This window comes from Cylas formicarius, unplaced genomic scaffold (genome assembly GCF_029955315.1).
Source record: "Cylas formicarius isolate icCylForm1 unplaced genomic scaffold, icCylForm1.1 PGA_scaffold_10__41_contigs__length_53128322, whole genome shotgun sequence".
Lineage (NCBI taxonomy): Eukaryota > Metazoa > Arthropoda > Insecta > Coleoptera > Brentidae > Cylas > Cylas formicarius.
In genome coordinates this window covers 38482867-38502587 of record NW_026844214.1, presented here as the reverse complement: position 1 = coordinate 38502587, position 19721 = coordinate 38482867, and the positions used below count along the sequence as shown (strand labels likewise).

Below are 19721 nucleotides of genomic sequence, written 5' to 3'. Positions count from 1 at the left end.
TTAGAAGAAATATTAATCTCTACTAGGGTTGGTTGTTTGTTTTGTTTGGTATTGTTTGGCTGAGTTCGTGAAAATTTTTGTTATTTCGATTTTGTGTTTCAGCGTTTTGCTCGATATGTAATGTATCTTGATATTCGTTTTGTTCGTAATTTTTTTCAAATTCGTTGTAATCATTAGACTCGATTGATTGATTAACAGAATAATCAATGTTTTCATCGCATTCTTGGTTAAATAATTCTTCCGCCATAAAATTCTGGGATTGCTTGTTGTTGGTAAAGTAATTTTGTTGATTGGGTGATATTTGATTTGGTTTTAAGACATTTCGTAGGGTTCCGAAAACATAATAGGTTGAGATGGAAATTGTGGTTTTTGGAATTGATTTTGGTATTGGGTTGCATTTGAAAAATTGTGCAAATTTTTTGGCAAGAAATTTGTGTTAAGGTTTATTCCGTGTTAAAATCTGCTTAGATTCGGCTTCTTTTTGGATAATTCAAATATTTGACAGTGTTGTTCGGTGTTGAATTGATGAAGCAATGGCTTCCTCTAAAGAACCCGGTTGTTTTAAATGCATATTATTTTTAACTATCGGTTGCCTACCATTAACTCTGCTTTTCCTACTAGTTTGTCTATGATACAATCGAAGATATAGCTATTTAGTTCTGTATCTCCCAGACTGACATAGGAATTTATTAATCCTTCGCATTTAGCAATAAAGTTATTTAAGTATTGCAAAATCCACGTAGCCTAATGTCCAAAAGTTTCGAACTTATCAGGATTGACGATTTCACATAAACTCCCAGAATATTGTGGTTGATTGTCCACGACTTAGATCTCCTAGCGACTGCGCCACTTAAATGTTTCGAATTTGGGAGAGAGTTTTTGAAAACACTTATTAACGCAAAATGCGAAATAAAGTTTTATTTGGACTAGCCGATACAGAGGCTGGAATAATTAAGATCGTTTTTATAATGCAACAATCGAATATATAAGGCTTTTAGCGCGAAGTCAGCGAGGTGTTATCTTCGTTTAGCTTTGAGCTTCGCCTGCTGTTCGGGGTGATTTCTATTTTTTTGTCACTTAAGTATATACAGGGTGGTCTAATAAAGTTACTTTATTTAAATGGAGCACCCTATATTTCAATACATTTTTAAATACTCCTTTGAAAGACAAATCCATAGATATATATAAATATCTACATATCGGTCTCTAATGCACCGTTATTAGAGAATATCATCGGGATTTAGGTTATTTTGGAAAGGTGTTTGTTACGTTAACATTTTAACTTTTTAACTTTTAAAATATTTTTCTGCGTAACCTATTTTAGAAAATAATACTTTGCCTCAGACAATATTCAAAATTGAAATATTTTTGCCAAATGCGCTTCTTGGCGATGTTTCGCAAAATGTGACTTCTCTCAATTCTTGTAAATAAAACATCCTGTATATATTTGCATTTTCGAATAGCCTTTTAAAAGGCGAATCTAACGACGCGCCGTACTGAATTGATTGACAATTGATTTGGAAGCGTTTCTAATATTTTTTTTATGAAATAATTATTTCATTTAATCATTTTAATTTAATTTAATTAATTTTAATTTAATCATAAATCATTAGTTACATCATTAACATCAGGCTCCTATTCGGAAAACTATGAATAAATCTGATATCAGTAAATTTTTAAATAGAAATGGAAAAAGGAGCCCGGATTTAAATCCCTGGACTTTTTGTGCCTTAGCCTATAGAAGTTTTTGCATTACAACAACAAATTCGGGATGCAGTTTACCAATTAAATGTGAACAATTAGATATTAAAAGTTATATATCATTTGGAGGTAATATAACTTGCATTATTCAAAATGGTGGACATGTGGAAAAAGTAAAATAATATAATTATTAATTTTATTTTAGAACAATTTTAAAAATAAAATAATCTATAATTTGTACAGTATTTTCAATAAATGATTATCGATACAGCACTTTCATAAAAAATATTGTTCGGAGTTCATAAAAATTATCAATAAATTCAAAACAGTGCATCCCAGAGCAATGTTAATATATATCATACGATTATGCACAAATATACAGATGTTTGATTTAAAAAATTGAATGAACAAAAAAATATTTCAGTTTAACTTATGGCTTTCTTGTGAGTCCTAAATATAAAATAAAGTGCTACCTTTATATTTCAAAGATATCGATTTAATTAATATCCTGTTCACTTAAAAGTACGTTTTTGTTACTACCAAATTGTGTTGGATAATAGTACATTATGCAACAAGTGCGTTAAACGGCATTTGACTCACGAGTTTAATTGACACGAGCACAGCGCAGCGGAGCAAGTGTTTAATAAACGAGTGACTTAAAAAGTTTACCGAACGCGTTGCATACTATTACTTTTTCTACAACCGTTAGTTTTTGGGCAACTTTTCGCAAAACAACACGAATACATTCACTGACAAAATTCAAAGCGCGAGAAATATCTCCGAAAACATCCTATTGCTCCCAAATCGTTTCGGGGCGTTCGGGGCTCGTTCGAGGCAACCCGGGACGGTTTCATCGATAGAGAATAATCATTTGTTTACATTACAATGTTTGTTTTTAAAATATATATATTTGATAATATTTACAGTGACACAGCTTAAAAGTTTCAGTTGCATTTTTGTTAATCAAAGAGCCAAACCTATCATAAATGTATTTGCTTAAAGGTTAAACTTGTATTTAGGTACCTTTTCCTGGGAAAATTGCATACGGCGATTATCACGAATCGCGAAAAGTTAATAAAAACGTGTGCCTAATTGTTCCCACAGCTAAAATTATTGATGATTGTTAAATTTATTCAATATGCAATATGATTTATCAATATTATTATCCATTACTTCAGCTGCTACTATTTTGAGGAATGGTTGTCAATTAAAACATTTTGGATTAAGCAAAAAATTAACCAGCTACCTAGCATACCCAAGAATCAAAAAGTAAAACCTAAGTAGCTATCAGAATAAAAAGGTTGAAAAAATTGTAATTGCATTAAAGCGTATGTCTTCGCTAAACCTCTCTTTATTTGGATAAATGTTTCGGCCGTTTTCGGGTGTTCGTCACCAGTGCCTCGGGTGATTTGCACAAATGCACATTTGTGGTTTTCCCAAACTCGTGCAGTAAAATCCAGGAAATGTCCGAAGTGGCTCGGATCCTCACCCTAGATCGGTGTGTATTTAGGTATTTTACAGACGGGAGTAGAAAAACAAATATTTAAATCTGATTATTTCTTGTTTCTAACGAAAGCCATTTAAGATAAGTATTCCTTAGTAATTCGAAATTTAGTACATATATACCCTGAAGTAATAAAAAAAAAACTTAAAATGCTTACTTGAAAAATACGACTAAGTAACTAGCTTTTTCGATGCATAGTTCGAATTCAAATTTCGACACATTTCTACATTATAATTCCTATACAAAAATTAAACATGACTTTTCTAACGAGAAACCGCAAGTCGTTAAGTTAAAGTTAAGAAAACTTTATTTTTCTAAATTACAAAAATTTGTGATTTACCATATGAGCGTGTTCAACTAGCTAACTAACATATAAACAGTTTTATGTGGTTAAAAACTAGGCATCTCGTAACTATAGATTTAGGAATGGCTAGTGACATAATTCCTCCCTTCTCAGATTAAACTTCAAGGGTTAACGTGGGTTAACATTGGCTAGCTCAATAACTGTTTTGTCTCTCAAAGTTGAGAAACAACAGCAAGTTTTTAATTTTTAAATGGAACACCCTATATATTATGACGAAAGATCCTTTTCTCCTGATTTCAAAAATATTTAGATTGTTGATATTTGGATAAGCCGTTCTTGAATTATTTAAGTTTAAATTTTTGAGTAACTAAAGAGATGTTAATCAAGTTGGCCAGGTGTTCCACAAATTGAAACCTTCAATTAGGAAAATGGGTTACTCAGATTAAGAAAAGGTTTATGCAGCTTGTCTTTTTTATTTCAATAAGTATTAATTAACCAATAATACTAAAAATTCTAAAGAACCTAATAGCAATAATGAAAATATAATTTGAAGTAAATGGCTATATGTATGTATATTGTTATAGTTATATATGTATATTGTGTATAGTGTATAATTGTTGAATTCTTTGACTTATCGCCCTATATTTTGAGATCTGTCATTGTATACTCGATTTTTGAAAAATCCCCATAGGAAAATGTCAAGTGGGTTTATGTATGGTAGAACTTGAAGGCCTTCCGAATAATTTTCAATGTTATTTTGAATTAAAGCTAAATACCGTTTGGCAGTCAGATATCCAACAAGGAAAATCGGTCCAATTATTTGCTTGCCACACCACACAATTTGCGCAATAATGTTTATTTTTCCAATTAAATATACCTGCCGTCGTGAGGTAAAAATAATTTTTCCCAAAAAATCTGGATCTTCTATTATATGCCTCCACATTTCTTGGCAATATTTTACCAGTTGAATTTAATTTCCTTCAGGTAAGCCTTCAACTGGATTAAATTTTAAATTAATTTTTTTAAAGTGGACCAAATCTTGTAAAATGACATTCCCAATTGCGGCAGCAATTGAAATTGTTGAAATTTATATGTAATTAATTTTATTTTTCATTATTATGCATAAAAGCATATCCTGCCTTCAAAAAAAAGCAAAATACTTATGTCGTCATCTTCATTTCTAACAACGGTTTTCTTTTTTCGACTGATAATTTTGGTTCCATTAAATTGCGGAATAATACGTTTGATTGTGTCAGCAGAAGGTACCCGTCACCTAGGATTAATATGACGATATTGCCGTTGAACTTGAGCTATTCTATAGTTATTGGATTAAAAAAGACGAATTACTTTGAAGCATTTCTTCCTCTAAGTTACCCATTTTCCTAACTAAATGTTTCTAAAGCGACACAATATCTCACACTTAATGCCTGGCCAACTAGATAGTTAAGTAATTCAATAAATATCAACAACCTATATATTTTTTAAATCAGGAGAAAAAGATCTTTCATCGTAACAGAAAATTTATAGGGTGTTCCATTTTAAAATAAAAAACTTATTACTGTTTCTCAATTTCACAATGCGTATTTGTTATCTTTTATAAGTCTAAACGATAATACTGCAAAAATTATAGAAGTTTTGTATTAAAAGTTTTTCTCGGTAAAGTCCGTTAACCTCTGCAAGTGGATACGCAAATATAAAAAATGACCCTGTAAAACTGCGTTAATTATTTCATTTCATTAATTGATTCAAGTAATTGATGATAAAGAGTGTATTAATTTTATTTTCCAAGATTTTTTCGTTAGTAGCTATTTTGCGAATTGCGTTAAATTTTGTTATCAAATTAGCAGAAACCGATTTTAGATGAGCTATACTAATTCTCAATTTTTCTTGGTTTTTCTCAAGGATTTTAGTAATGGAGTCATAACGTTCGCCGTCAGAAGCATCTAAATTACCACTAACTGACTTAAAGATTGATCCTAGACCGTTAATCTTTTGAACCTTTTATATCGGGCACTATTTCTTTTAATTTTGTTTCTACTTTTTCTTGTGTCAAAGAAAGGAGTTTAAAATGACTAAAACTTGCATTTTTATATTCAAAGTTTGACTCTGTATTTTTCGATAAAATAGTCGACTTAATATTTAACTTATCTTACTTTTAAAACAATTTGTTTAAGATAGTAATAATATATTAAATTAAAAGCCAAAACTTCATTTTTTGCAGGCCCCAGTTTTACAAAAATCATACCGGGGTTAGTATTCAAGTTTCTTCTGCAATGTGGCTACTTTCTTGGAAGCACGTGGCAATTGCTGGGAATCTAAAATAATACTTAACTACTAAAGTTGTAATTTTTCTTTCTGGGACGTTTTAAGTTATTCATATGAATTCTTTCTTCCGTTCCCGTGGAAACTGTTTTATTTTATGCAAGTTTAGCATTTATTATTATCTACAATTATCTGTTTAGGGACTAAGTGATGAGAACAGAATTTTACTAAACAATCTGCAACTTCAACGGATTCTGCCGATTCGATTGGACAGGCTTGTGCGTACTTTGAAATGCTGTCAATGATGGTTACAAGTTTTGACCTTTCGTCAGTAAAAACGTCCATAATTTGGAAAGGTAGGGGTAATATTTATTTTTACTTTGACTGGATGCCCCTCGTACTTTGTTGAGTTTTTTAAATAGGGCCAATAATATTTACTTTTAATGTTTGGGATTCCCTTTCGTAATAGATTTTAATTATGACTTGTATGTCGTCTTTATTGGTAATGTCGTCAAGTTTTGATATACAGCATTTTAATTTTAAAGATAGCCATTTAAAATATTTCCGGAATACTTCTGTAAAAGTAAAAGTTGAGGTGGTCTTGAACGTCGGGGTTGCCGTAGTCTTTGATGAATTCTAAGACATCTTTCTCGAAATTATTAAGATATTTGGACTGGAACACTTTTTTGCTACCAATTTTATAGGCACAATCCAAATAGGGGACGGCTAATTTATTTTTTGATTAAGGATTTTTTATTTTGACACCCAACTTTTTATGTACATATATGTATATGTTTCGTCCGATGTTCGAATTTCGTGCTTTACTTTATTCGTGAACGTTAACGGGGTGTTTTCATTGTAGAAAATATTAAAATATTCCTTACATAGTTTCAATATTTCCGACTTTTCTTTATTACTCCCATGATCAGAGATCAGATATCGACTTTAGTGCATAAATAACCATTAGCAAAATCAAGAGTGTTTTTTTAAAATTCAAGGTTGTCTACGCCAATTAAGCTATCAGATACGTCATGAAATTTAAACAAAAAGAATTTGAAAAGAATATTTAAACGCTTATTGCGGTGAGATAAATAATCATGATGAATCAAATCAATGAGAAACTTAAGCACGGGGTACGGGTAGTACGATATAAATTAATTGTTAAGGCAAAATACACGAGCGTCTAAGGATTGTTGTCTTGTAAAGGCGGTTTCGAAAAATTTTGTTCAATTTCAAAATTGTTGTCTTGGTCAAATAAAATGTCTGCGTCAGGTGGTTTTCGGTTTCTTGTTCTAAGTAGTCACAAAATTCATCAGAAATTTCATCATGTCATATTGTTCAGTGTTATGGAATTCTACTAAAGTTTAGTTTCTAGGTTGCTGCGGTAGATATTTAAAATAGTGTGTTTTTGAATTAGAGGGTGGGTTAAAGTTATTTGATGGGTTTCTAAAACTATTGCTAGTATTTTTTGTGATGATTCTATTGGCGTAGGTTTTGGCAAGAGTTTGTTTTGATTAGAGCGCAAAGCATTTTGATTTTGGGGTTTGCTGAATACTGAGTTTGTAAAGTACTTGGGTTGCTGCGGGTTAGGTCTTGTTTTATGGGTATTGGTTGTGAGGGAAAATAATTTTGACTTCTAAAAAGGTTATTGGACTATTAAAATTATATAGAACGATTGACCAAAAATTTGGTCTTACAAAAGAATCTTGTAGTATTTGGTTTAAAGGCCTTGCATGTTCGGCATAGGTGCCTTAGAGTACTTTTGGATGTATTGATTATTGTATTCGTCATTAACACACTCCACAGCTTCAGCAAGACTTAACTGGTGCATACAACTCTAGGTATGAATCCTAGAGTCTCTGTTAGTTCCGATAAAAATGTGTTTAAAGCAACATCTATATCTACATTTATTTTAAGAACTTTCGTAACGTTGGTCGGTTCATGGTTACCAACAAACGAACAAAAAAAATTAGAATGTATAATACTTTGTCATAAAATTGGTTGGGTGATGTGTTAGGTTGCTGCCGTAGCCTAACTAAAACACGGTTGTAGCAGGCCTCATCACGTTGATCAGCGAATTTTCTTACAGGAGTGGTTCAGGATCTTCCCAAGTCGTTACATTTTGGATATTTAAGACAATTAATTAGATAGATATTTTCAAATTTATTTTGATTAGATTACTAATATTATGTGAGTCAGTTGAAACGAATCTTAAATTGCACTTGCACCACATACATTTTTATAAGGAACAGACTCTCAGGTTGGTGATGTGGTCCTACCAAATTTCTGTCTCCTTGCGAAAACGGCACGATTTGAGAATTTCCAATCAGCTGCTGATGGAATGTTTCCCACAGATTTTCGATAAAACTTCTCAAATACCCTCACCAGTCACCCAATAAGTTCCGATATTCCGATAAATTGTAGATACGAAAAGTCCAATCGATTCGACAAACTTCGGAATATCCTACCGACTGCGTCACTTTTCTAACTGGAAAGTGTTTTTCAAGAAAACTTTATTTTTCAAAATTGAAAAATTAGTACTTTATTTATGTGACTAACTAACAAAAAAGCAAAACAATAGTTTTATGTGGTTAAAAACTGTCGCGGCAAAGTCTAACTAGGCATCTTCTTCCTATGGGTATGGAGACTCGTGACATAATTCATGTAAATGTACCACTTTATTTTCTGTTCGATCGGAATCTTCCTTTCCCGCCAAAAGTGGTGAAATAATTACCTTGGAGCTTTTCTACTATTCTATGGATTTGACTATATGTATAAAAGTCCATTTTTAATAATATAAAGGCACCAGATTGGAAGATCAGATATAGTATATTATGCAATCGGTGTGGTAAATGGCATTTGAGGCATGAGTTTATTTGGCACGAGCGGAGCGAGTGCTTAATAAACGAGTGACTTAAAAAAAATTTACCACACGTGTTGAATACTATACTTTTTCTACGATCGTTAGTTTTTGGTACATTTTTGCAAACAACACGACTACATTCACTGATATGGCCATCCGAATTGACAAACGTCAAAATTCAAGCCGTGCGGTAATATCTCCGAAAACATCCGATTGCTCCCAAACCCGTACGGTTATATCCCGGAAATATCCGAAGTGACTCGAAACGAAACTGACGTAGTAAAACGACACTTTCCCCACACTAGATCGGCGTTTAATTAGGTATTTTACACAATGGTGTAGTAAAACATGTTTTTTGAAATATTTCACGGCATTTAAAACGTTTCTCTAATTTTTTTTTAATTAGGCAATATATGCTACTATTGCCCCATCCTGTACAGTAATCTATTAATTTTGTAACTATGAATTGAAATATCATAAATAAATATATTAAGCACGTAAATTTCATTTTTTGTTGCTGCGACATGATTTTCCTTATTTTTCCATGATTTGCTTCACTCGCTGTTGACGCATTCTCATGTGAACCAACTGAACGAAAATGCGTGTTTAAAATATCGTCGTGCCAATTCATCGTTCTATTCCATTCGGGATTCGAAAAACAATTTGAAATTAACTATAACTCCCGAGACGGATGAAACGAACGCGATGAAGAAAATTTGAGAATTTGTCGCAATAAGTTGGAAAACAAGACATAATAGAAGTCTCGAAACTTTTAATTCAATTTAACTAGCTGATAATTGATAAAGTTTTAGGGAAGGTCGATTTCGTTGAACGAAATGGTCTAAATGTCGGAACTTCGCAAATCTACAATTGAATTTTTCGATGATGGTTAGATTCATAACTGCGAATGACTCGGTTGTGTTTGTCTTCGTAGAAGTAGTGCGAATAAAACGAAAAACGATACTGTTTTATAAGAACTAATTTCAAAACTGAAGAGTACAATTTAAGTGCTAATATGCTTTAGACTAACCCGCAAAACCCGGAAAAAAGATCCGAGAGAGACCTTTTCTGCTGTAAAATTATCGTTTGCTCCGCACTAAGATTAAAATTAAAATTAAGATGAATATTGCATTTTCCTCATTTTTCATGATTTACGAGACACGGACTTACTTGTTGTTCTCTTGCCCCTTCACTTGTTACATAAGACAAAACGAACGATAAATCCTCATTCGTTGAAAACGCAGAAAAGTATATTAACAGAGAAAAATCAATATACCTTAGCCGTAAAAAAAAACGATACTAAAAATTGACCCCAGTTTCAAAGGTGACTATCGATTGGTTGCATATTGAGTACAGATTTAATATTTGTTGAAAGATATTCTCCATGTTCTCGTATTAATACAAGAATATTCGGAGTAAGTGAGTATTGAACGAGTGGTTCGGGCAGGCTGTAATAATGATCTCAATCCAATTGAGCATATCTGATTCAATTTCGTAAACGCATTCGTTGCCGACCTGCTTTACCACCCGAGATGCTTCATGATCTGTGACTTGCACTTCGGAATGAATTTGATGCCGTTCCAAGAATGTATTACAGACCTTAAAAAGGTTTTTTTATTATATCGGTATGTTTTTTAAAATTTTCTAATTAAACTTGCGGTTTGATGTTTATTTGTTGCGTTTTCACAGCTCAATCTGAGGCGTTCGTTTGTGAAACAGTATATCTTCAATAAAACAGGGATAATGGATAATTAAAAACAAAATTTCGGATGAAATGCCAGTTGACAGCAGGTGCATTCTACAGGGTATTCCAAATTTCAGTGAAAACTTTCTTTGAGTGGTGCATCCTGTGTGTGACCCAAATGAAAATATATGGAATAAAAATTTATAACGTAGCATAAAAAAAAACAAAATCGAACGAGCATTTCCTTTGCCACTGTCGTCATAAGGACGGGGTTCCCCTGCGTCCAATCGTAAGCGCCTTTAACTCACCATTATGTAAGCTGGAAAAACATCTGGCCAGTGCACTTCAGCCCATAGTGTAAAAGGCAGATTCCTATGTTAAAAACTCAAAACATTTCACTCAAATTTTAGGTTCTCTCAGGATTGACAACAAGTTTCGATGTCAAATCCCTCTACCCGAGCATTGCTTATAGAAGAAAACGAAGATCTTCCGCCATAGATAATGGATCTGTCAAGACATTGCCTGAAAAACGCTTACTTTATGTCCAACGGGAAAATTTACCGACAAGTAGATGGAGCAGCAATGGGATCATCTCTCTCACCTGTGATTGCCAACCTCTTCATGATTTACTTCGAAAAGAAAGCAATAGAGAAGGCAAATCTGAAGCCAAAACTATGGACAAGATACGTAGATGACATATTTGTTGTATGGCCTTTTGGCAAGGAGGAGCTTTTGAAATTCCTAGATCATCTGAATTCCATTCACCCAAGGATTCAATTTACAATAGAACTTAAAGCGGATAACAGTCTGCCCTTTTTAGATGTGCACATCACAAGGACCGAAGATGGACACTTGGAACACACTGTCTATAGAAAACCAACACACACTAATAGATATCTGAATGCTAAATCTCATCACCACCCATCACAGATACAGGCAGTGGCAAATACATTAATTGCTCGGTCCTTCAGGCTCACAAACGAGAGGAACAGAGATGAAGAACTGAAGAAAATTAGTACCTGTCTTCGACAAAACCTATACCAAAGGCGCATCATCAGCAAGGCAATCAGTAAACAACAACAGCCGCAGCAGAGAGTGCAGGACGAGACCCAACAAAGATCGATCACTGTCCTGCCATACATCAAGGGGGTTACTGACAGAATCGGCCGAATATTGCGGAAACACGACATATCGACGGCATACAAACCTGATCATACCATCGGAGCAATACTAAGAAACCCAAAACAAAAAATTACTCTGGAAAACCAAGGAGTATACAGTGTAGCATGCGGATCGTGCAGCCTGACGTATGTGGGACAGAGCAACAGAAGAATTTCAGCCAGGCTCGAAGAACATCGTTTAGCCATAAGAAACAAACAAACAACATCTGCTTTGTTTCAGTACCAACATCAGACAGGCCATAAAATTGATTTCAGTACTTGCAAACAAATAGCTAATATTCCAGATTTTAGGACTAGGATTATACGAGAGGCCATCGAGATAGAAAAGTCCGGACACCTGAATACGAGAGACGACGCTCTGCATCTATCCAATACGTGGAGAACGATAATCAAACAGCAGAGCGATACGCAGCAGCCAACGGGGACATCTATATGTATATATATATATATATATATATATATATATATATATATATATATATATATATATATATATATATATATATATATATATATATATATATATATATATATATATATATATATATATATATATATATATATATATATATATATATATATATATGTATATATATATATTAAATAAAACGTGTAATAGAGGTGTATCATGAGATGAACTTGGAACCTTTCACCGAGGTCACAATCTCTTGGGGTCAAAATTAAATTAAATAAAATCTGAGGAAGCACAAATGATATAATTCATTTGGATTTAAATAATACTAGCGAATTTTCAGAAGATATTGATTTATCCTTAAAAGTGTTTTATTCGTATATAATTGCATTGAGCTTTGTTTAAGCTAGCAATCGATTTTTAGGCATTTATGTTATGTTCATTTTTACCGCATTAGTGACGGGTAGGAAATTTGTACATAAGTTGGAAGTAGTGACAGTGAAAAATTCAAAAAATAGTGGTAGGGCCTTTCAGACAAAAGTTACGAGATGTTTTTTTTTTTTTTAATTTAAGAATGTTAATTATTGAACGTATTTTGGTAATTACTTTTTTATCAGTAATAAACAAGTTAGTGTTTGTGACGTAAATTGTGGGATAAGTTTTTAGGTACATTTTTGGAAAACGTTACGACGGCATGCATTGAGTGACGTGTGACATGTTAGTCAGAACTGACTAATATACCGAAAACATCTGATCGCTTCCCGTGACTAAAGTACCGGAAACGCTCGAAGTGACTCGCAATAGTAATTAATAAAGCTGAAGTGTCACTTTGCGTACGCCTGATCAGTGCATAATTGGGTACAATTATGGGGTCTACGTTTTTCGTCGTTACTTGGACTCACTACTTTGTTGATGTCAATTGTCAAGCCAATTTTTTGGAAGTCAATATGACTATTTAAAATTTCTTAGTATTTGAGTAACTCAACGCGTTGTCTTTCGTTGATAATGCAATTTATACAATTCGGGCAAATCGCTGATTTACTTTTCACACATTTACACGACTTTTCAACATCCTGTTATTATTCAGGAAAATAACTTTTAACATATGGCGGTCAATCACTCAGCCCATAAAATATTAATTGTTTAAGGAGTTACGCGGTTTGTTGATGTTCGACGTAGTGTTTATTTGACTTAGTCAGGTTTTGAAGAAAAAAACTTATAAAAAAATGTAGTAGCAATTTATCAAATAATGAGGAGTTGCTTATAGTCAATCAACGCCAGTGGTTAATACGAGATGGTTTTGTTAATTCAATAAATTATCGGTAGGTTCGTTGAATTTTACCTTATAAAATGGATTGGGCCAATATATCATTTTGAATTCGGACTTGAAACACAAATAAATCCGGTTGGGAGGTTTCTATTTTTTTTTTTGGTTAATCTCTCTGTCGTTTTGATAAATAAACATTCCACTTACCAAAAACTATGCGCTTATTGTTCTATGGGGCGGAAATACCAACATAAAGTGTGTTTTTTAATAAGTGTCCGATATATCAGAGGGCGGCCAGTAAGTTCAAGTTTTTGATATACTGGGTGTTCAAATTTCGAAGGAAACGGAGTATCATTTTTTTCCAAATTATTCTTATTAATCATGTTTAACATTAAATTTAAATTGTCGGGAGGACATTTTTCAGTAATTGGTTTTGGTTTAACCGAAAATACAATATCAAGATTTTTATCCATTTCGTCAGTCTTGAAAATTGTTTTAATTTTTTCACGTGAACGCTTTGCTCAAAAGCAGTTATAAAATGTACCTCTTTGTTTTAAAAAATGAATCTGTTACGGATCTCATTTGGAACTTTTCTTCAAAATACTTGGCATTAAAAAATGCCCTTTGATGCTTTGAAAATATGTACCTAATTTAAATCTTTAAATCTTAAGCATTATTAAAATTATGATATGAAACAATTACTACTGCAACTAACAAAAGCAATTTTTTTCTTCGGATGTGTAAATCAATTTTTTTAAGTAGGTACTTGAAATAGTCCTTTGAAATGTGGAACACTTACTAAAAAAACATCCTGTATACTTGGGATGTCACAAAGTCAGTGGCCTATTTAATTTTTTTAAGACCATTAGAGAAATTAATTTACAATAAATTTGTTTTAAACGAAAACACTAAGTATCTTCATGTTTCATGTTCAATCATTTTTTTCATTTCTTCAAAAATCGTTTCAGTTTTATACCGTATAATTTGTGGGCGCATAACACCACTTTCATCATTTAGGATTTGAATTTTTTAATATTTAGGAAGTAAATATATAAAAGATATTTTTTCTTTATTTTACATATTACACTACAAATAAGTTCTGCAATAATGAAAGCAGAAGCGAAATATAGCCAATACTGCCAACTAAAGTAAGAGCAGTAAACTAAGTGAGTACTAGGAGAACTGAGTCAAGAAGTAAACTGCACTAGTAAAACAATTAAAAAGAGAAAATATATATAAATTATTACATGAAACGACTAACCGGTTTCATATATAGGCTTTCGAAATATGTTTTACTAATTCATAATATAGGATTTTTTGGATGTTGGTTTCGCAAAAAAGTATGTTTTCAGTTTTTAAAGCTGAAATTATTTATTTAGAACGTACCAGCGAACAATTAAAAAAAATAAGACGTTTTATATTATAAGTACATTCTGGAAGAATTTAGGAAGTTCAACTTCTTAACCTAGCGGCGGTTATGTTAAAAATGATGTGGCGAAGAAAAACCAATTTCCACAATATTTTTATTCACGAACAATATCTAGTTTTCTTTTTCATTTTTAATGGTTTTTGTTCCAGAATACAAATTTTTGAACAAACAAGCAAGTAGATATTAAAGGTTCGACTTTAATATGGATACCAGCATCTGAGTGTTTATTTCTCGAATTGATGAAATTTATGGGTATCTGTATAGCTTTTGGCACCGCACTGTTTTATAGTTTTATTTTCGTGTTTGAGATATCGATAATTAAACAATGTAGTGCAAACAATGCGCAATTTGGGTAGATGAAATGCGATGCTTTATATTTAAAGTTTATCATAGAGTTATGATTCAGAAAATGTAATTGTTTTTCGCGTACCAAGAAAAATGTTTTCCAAAACATTTTTTTCACTTTGATCCATATATATATATATATATATATATATATATATATATATATATATATATATATATATATATATATATATATATATATATATATATATATATATATATATATATATATATATATATATATATATATATATATATATATATATATATATATATATATATATATATATATATATATATGACGGTCATGTCAGTGAATGTATTCGTGTTTTGCGAAAATGTACCCCAAAAACTAACGGTCGTAGAAAAAGTATAGGATGCAACACGTTCGGTAAACTTTTTAACTGACTCGTTTATTAAAAACTTGCTCCGCTGCGCTCCACTCGTGTCAAATAAACTCGTGAGTCAAATGCAATTTGCCGCACTTGTCGCATACTATTCTATTTTCTACTCCCTTCTGTAAAATACCTAATTATACACTGATCTAGCGTGCGGAAAGCGTCACTTTACTACGTGAGTTTTTTTTTCCCACGGATCCCAGCCCCTTCGGACTTTTCCGGGATATTACCGCACGGGTTTGGGAGCAATTGGATATTTTCGGATATATTACCACACAGCTTGAATTTTGACGTTTGTCAATTCTGACGGTCATGTCATTTTGTATTCGTGGTTCTTTGCAAAAATGTAAGCAGATGCTAACGGTCTTAGAAAACTATAGTATGCAACACGTTTGATCAACTTTTTACTTAATATACCGCGAATTTCAAAATTAATTTAAATTTTTAGAAATTGGCGACATCATGATTTCAATTTAAATAAACCTCTTTGAACGTAATTTTGCAAGTGAAAATAATGCTATTACTCTAAAATGTCCAATTATGCACTAACCGGGAGTCATTTACAGTAACAGCACTTGTGCTAGAGAGAAAATGCGCAACAGCACGCCTTCTAGAAACTTCCTTCTTTCTTTGGTTAAGTGTGTTTTGTCGTGTTTGTTTTTGAGTTTTATATACATACTATTGCGTAAAAATATAAATATGGATGAGGAAAAACTTCTTATGTCGTTTAAGACTAAAATAATTAGTGATAAGATTCTAAGGCAAGGAAAGACAAAAAGACAAAGCCGATGTTGAGGTAAGTACTTTATATTAAATTTGTTTCCCAACCTTAAAATAACGGATCAGTTACTGGATAAAGTGTTTTGCTTCTTGGTTGTCTGGTATATTCAGGGTTGTCAATGCTTTGAAATAGTTAATCGCCCAAGGGGAATCGACCCTTAAATTTTAGATTATACTGGGTGTCTCAAGAAAGTATCATACCCAAAACTAATTTTTTTTAATGAGACCCTATATAGCATTGCATTTTGATTTGAAATTTGGTACAGAGGTAGCATTTAGGAAGGGGAATTTTTAAAAAATTTGAGAGCTACTACAAGCAACGTCTGTTAGACTTAATTATGAGCCGAATCACAAAAAGCATTTTAAATCGGTACGTTACATCTAGTAAAAATGTAAATGACAACGAGATTCATGAAATAAATAAATTTGAATATACCGTCCGTAGCAGCGGTAATAATACAATTACTTACTTAGTGGATATGCTTATGGGAAAATGTTCTTGCCCTGTTGGGTTTAACGGAAAGCATTGCAAACATCAAGCTGCTGTATTGCTGAAGTATAATTTAAATTTTAGCATTAATACTTTAACTTTAAGTACAAAACTTCAATTATATGAGGTAGCGAGTGGCCAATGTGCTAACAGGGAAATGTTTTTACAATTACAGCGTACTGTCAGTGAGCAGGAGATGGAGATGGATCCAATTACTGTAGAGAATTCGTATAACAAAAGCAAAATGGAAAGCAATGAAGGTTCCAACAACATCGACATAAATTCAGAATTTATTAAAAATATGCCCTCCCCACAGGAAACTGCAGTCCTTAAAAATGAATGGCAAAGTTTTTTCACTGACATTTTAGATAAGATTGACCAAGATCCTATTACTTTTTATCCAGCTGTAAAGCAATGTCTGGTTAATAAAAACAAGTATGCTAATAGTGACAATAATTTGAGTAGCGGTTTATACCACTGTTTTAAATATAGTGGTGTTCGTAGCGTAAGGAGACAAATTAATTTGCGTCATGGCAAAAAATTCCCGTGCAGCCAACTACCATTTCAAGAAGAAAGTCATTGTTGTGTGGAAGAAGAGCTCAAACAGCAGGGAGAAGTACTAATAGGCTTTCAAATAGCAAAACAAAAAATCCGCATTCGTTTGCCAAATGTTTCAGAGAAAATAAGGGTCTTTGAGGAAATAAATTTAAAAAGTAATTAACACCTTTTTCTTTATAAGATAGACATAGGTCGCAATAATGTTTAAAATATACTTCATTTGTTTTTTTTTACGTCAAGTAACAAAAATGCAATTCTTCTATCTAAAAAAATCAATTTCAGTTACATTTTTGTAAGTATTTTTATGCTACCTTGATAAGAATGTATTCTTTCTACTGTTCTGTTTTTTTTTCAATTATAACACTGCTTCTATGTGTATTGGTATGTGTTTTAGTTTTGTTGATCTATACTTATCTATAGAAAAAGTGCTGTTTTGATTATCGCTCGTGCATGAGCGCTATTACTATAGCCAACATTTTAGTAACATTTTCTAGCCCGCGTGTTATTACTGGTCACTGCTGTTAGCGCGAGTGTTGTTACTAGCCACGGCTTCGGAAAAACATATTTTCTAGCCCGCGTGCTGTTACTGTAAATGCAACCGGGAGCATGCCAACTATCACTTTGAAACGTCAGCTTCATTAAACACTGTCGAGAATCTCTCTCTGCGAGACTCTCTGGTACTTTCGTGACGAATTGGTTAGTTCACTGTTATGTTTCTGGTCGGTTTAAAACACTGACAGTATTTTGATGTAGGTCAGTGCTGATGGTCACATCAAATCTCACTCAGTGAATGCTGTTTTTCAAAAGCCTCTCGAGATGAAAAATCGGAAATAAAAAAAAACAGAAACCTTGCCATTTTGATATTGTAATACAATAATCCTACCAGTTCTCTGTATTTAACAAATGAATTTTGTATGTCGTAATGGTATCCGTTTAATATATTGATTGTGTGATAATTCCATTGTATGTGAACTTATCGATTTGTTCTGGCCTTGCTACTGCGAACTGACGAACTGCGAGCGCCAATTTTGTTTATAAATGTAGCTTTCCAGGTTCCCAGTTGCCAAAATCATATGAAGGCTCCTACTAAATATAACCAGAAAAGAGTGGCAGGTATGCGATCGGAATCGGAATCGGAACATGCTGGTTAGAAGTAATGAATTGATGTAGGTAGAGTGCGAATGTTGTTTTATACCTTCAAAGAGCCTTCCATCAGCAAATTAAATTGATTTTGAATATTTCCTTTTAAACCATATTGGATGCACATACTCATATATAACATTTTTTAGTTTTTAATGTGATTTGATTTTTTTAAATTATGTAAATTAGTTATTCCATTAATTAGACATGATTAGATATTATTAAAAACAATATGTGAAAACTGTAAAACAATAATTCAAATTGCGTCAACACTTTTTATCTGGATTTAAAGGTAGAAATGTAACGCAAATAGTCTACATATCGGTTATGCGCAATTTTCGTGGTTTTTCCATTTCGACCAATTCCAGGCAAATACTTACGATATAATCGGATACAGAAAAAATAAAGCGGAAAATCTTGCAAATTTCCTTTCCCTTTTCTGTTACCGAAATCAAAGAAAAACTTTTGATCTTCGACCGCAAACTCAAATATTACTTTTAAAACAATTTTAGGGGTGAAAGTGTGTGAGTAATTGGCCTCGATGCGTGGATGTCAGCTTGAGCAAAAAAGTTTTAAAACAAACGCATGGTAGGAATAAATCATTTGTGACTTTTAAAGACAAGAGCGCTGTCGGCGCGAGTCGGGAGTTTTACTGCAAACGTCATTAACTATTTCCGCACGTTTTCGTTTTAATTCGACTTTTGCAAAGTTTCGAACGTTGAAGCGGATTTTTGAAGTACTTAATTGGATTTAAATCTTCTCGTTGAAAGTTTGCTATTTTAGGTTTCAAATATTTTGTAAAGTACTTTTACGGGGAATTTACGCGGTATTTGTAATTAAATTTGCTAAAGATGCAAAAAGTAGTATCTGACGAAATGCTAGAAAAGAAAATTCGATCAAATTATCCGTTTAAGAAAACGTTGGCGCTGTTTGAATTTCTATTGCTTCTCTATTCTGCAACCTGCATCTGTGGTCTGGGCTTCGTTCTTCTTCTTTTCATTACTTCTAATGACCACGTCTACGTAAGGTTATTCGGCCAGCTACCTAGGCTCCGTGTTCTTGACTTTTTTTAATTATGGCATTACTTGCCTCTCAAAAGTATGACTTTTCCGTAACCCGTTGTGACCAATATATTTCTCTGTGACCCCTTACTTGTAACCAAACTGCTGGACACTCCAAAGTGATAAGGAAAACTGGTTTTGGAAGTTCATAACTGGTCTCCGTCAAATTTGAAATTTTGCGAACATTTTAAAAAGTTGATGTTTCACTCCTATTACCAAAAGTCACTCTTCTGCTCTCCCACATTTGCCTGGTGCACGACCTATTTAAAATATTGCACACCTCCCTTGTGAAAGTTATGAGCTTCTAAAATTTAAAAATTTTCCCCAACTCAGCGACATTAA

General features: G+C 32.7%; 1 protein-coding gene across 2 annotated transcripts in view; it reads left to right on the top strand.

Moving 5' to 3' along the window:
• The window catches only part of LOC132702078 (QRFP-like peptide receptor), a 143509-nt gene that overhangs the window by 66838 nt on the left and 56950 nt on the right, over positions 1 to 19721 (top strand). The window contains exon 1 of one of the 2 annotated variants that reach the window (XM_060670506.1): positions 18262 to 18344. The exons of the other annotated variant lie outside the window; for it this stretch is intronic. The gene's annotated coding sequence lies outside the window, so the exon portion shown is untranslated. Of the gene's footprint in view, positions 1 to 18261; positions 18345 to 19721 lie in introns of those variants that run through there. 2 annotated transcript variants of the gene reach the window in all.